Here is a 2500-nt window from a genome sequence, read left to right on the forward strand (position 1 = left end):
GGAAAGAAAATGAAAAGATTAAATACATTAAATAAACTAAAGTAGGAAGTGACAAGCGAGAGAGAAAAAAATGAGGGTGAAAACAGCTTGCTGACTTTATTTTGAGTGATTTGGAGAGGTCAGTGGAGAATCACCCATTTGATGATTAGTGTGTAGGCACACAAAGAGGAGAACAGCACAGTCCCCCGCCCCCCCACCAATCTAAAAAAACAACAGAGCCCCCTTGTCCTGTTCTGTCACAGAAGCAGCAGCAACCCATTGGGTAAAGGGTAAGTCGACCCGTACTGAAGTTACAGTAACATTAAAGCAACACCAAAGAACTTTTCCTCTGTTGCACGCACGCTATTTGTTTATCCAGCAACGGCTTTGCAAATAACGATGTCCATAGACAAGGTAGAATATGTTGCATGATTTTATGAAAGTATTATGTATTGCGCCATCATGCAAGTCAAATGTGTAGTTTCTTATGTCTCATTCCATCGAACTACAAGCCCGCTACCCGATCTGGCAAACTTACATAGTGCGGTTATAGCCGATAGAGGGCCGCGAAGCGAATGCAGAAGTGCCGCTCACCCTGTTACGAGTTGATGAACCACGGAAACCATTTTGGAAACATTATTTTAAGGTACAAAAAAATCTTGGTGTTGCTTTAAAGTCGACTGATACTGTATTTAGCAGACAGTTTTATACAAAGTACAGATACTATATGTCCATCATCCACAGAGATGGGAAACCCAACTTCAAAAAGTAAAAGTCCCACCACATAATATTTGTTTCAACCATTCAGTAAAAAAAACAGTTGATTCTTATAAGCTCAGCTCTTAAGCTAATGTGTGTGAAATCCCCTGTTTTAGGTGCACAGGTAAAACCAGTACATGGCAGGAGTTTTACTTTCTGAAGCCAGGCTTCCCCATCACTGATCACCCATACTACACCACAGGAGGAGCATTCCATGGCATTCTATCCAGACAAATATAAGTACAATTATTATCATATCTTGACACCATTTAGTCTTAATTTAATCATAAGCAAACACTAGCACAACCAGAGACACTATTGTACTTCTAAAAAATGCATACTATAATTCCAAAGCCTTATTCTCAGCCTGACTAACCTCCTCTACATTTTCTAGAAGTACAGTATGCATACCTTTGACCACAAGAGGGCAGTGTGAGTTCAGGTCTTCAGTCAAACCATTAAGGTTAACACCTGATATGACATACTGATTTGAACACTGTGAAACCCAGGGTGTCAATTCCATGAGTGGAATCAGATGTGTTGAACAGAACATCTGTGGCTATAAAGGCCTACTGGGTGGTCTGTCTTGATTAAAGCTGTGCTCTTCGCTAACTGCTAACTGCTGTAATCCACTATGCCCTTTCATGTTTTGTTTTGCTGGTACTAGTTCCAAAGTGCCAGCTCACTGAACTACTGTGTGTGTTTGGCCTATTTGTGATGCTAGTGTTAGAACCACTGTACTCCACCTGCATTCTTCTCCACGTCAATCAGAGGTCAACCAGAGGTCAACCCAGGGAACTCCCACGAGCAAGTCTCTGTGGTATTTGAATGACACTATCAGACATGAGCCCCTTCAAATTATTTTGTGATATAAAAATATCAAATAATTTAAAACAGGTTATAAAAGGTAGACCTATGCAAAGCCAGGAACCAGAAGAGGTCATATTCACACACTTGTTCTGAGTGTGGATTGGTGAATACGAATCAGTCTGTAGGGTGTTCAAGTGGGTGGTGGTAGTGTGGTGGTGGTAGTGTAGTGGATAAAGAGCTGGGCTAGCATGCAGTACCCTGAAAAGTTGTGGGTTCAATTCCCGGCATCCACCGATGAGCAAGGCACTTAAAGGAGAATTCCGGTGTGATATTGACCTAAAGTGTGTTGAAACATGATACCGAGTGTGAACGTATGTCTCATAGCCCATCTCGGCTTGTCCCCTGCACTCCAAAATCTGGCTCTAGTTAGCCGATGCTACCAACAGCTTTTTCAATGGTGGTGCTTCGGCATCGGGCTAGCCATGCAAATAAATCACTGTTTTACACCATTTACGAGGCTCAATGTATCTCCACACTTCATTGGTAGACTTCCGAGGGCCCTGACATTTAAAACGAGACATTGAGAACTTTGAAAAAGCACTGGTACTTTACTTACAAGACGATTTATGCAGACAGTATCTTCACAAAGTTTAGCGTTTGCAGCCATCTTGAATTTAGTCATGATAAGTCGAGCGACGAGTAAGAATGAACAGGTATGATAAGGGATCAGATTCCAAAAAAAATTCTGTGGAAATGCATGGATTCCAGTTTCTTCCAGTAGCTGCAACTGGAATCCATGCATTTCCACTTAACCCCAAGTTGCTCCTGGGACAATAATCCCTTGTAATGTACTTACATTAAAAGTGTTTTAAGTAGATTAAAAGTGTGAAATTAATAAATTATTCCAGTACAGATACAACTTACTGTAGTCTAAGACATTGACAAAATAACC

General features: G+C 41.0%; 1 protein-coding gene across 1 annotated transcript in view; it reads right to left on the bottom strand.

Annotated features, from left to right (window-relative positions):
- The window catches only part of chrnb1 (cholinergic receptor, nicotinic, beta 1 (muscle)), a 36044-nt gene that overhangs the window by 694 nt on the left and 32850 nt on the right, over window positions 1–2500 (bottom strand). The window lies entirely within an intron of this gene.

The sequence above is a fragment of the Alosa sapidissima genome, chromosome 18 (assembly GCF_018492685.1).
Source record: "Alosa sapidissima isolate fAloSap1 chromosome 18, fAloSap1.pri, whole genome shotgun sequence".
Classification (NCBI taxonomy): domain Eukaryota; kingdom Metazoa; phylum Chordata; class Actinopteri; order Clupeiformes; family Clupeidae; genus Alosa; species Alosa sapidissima.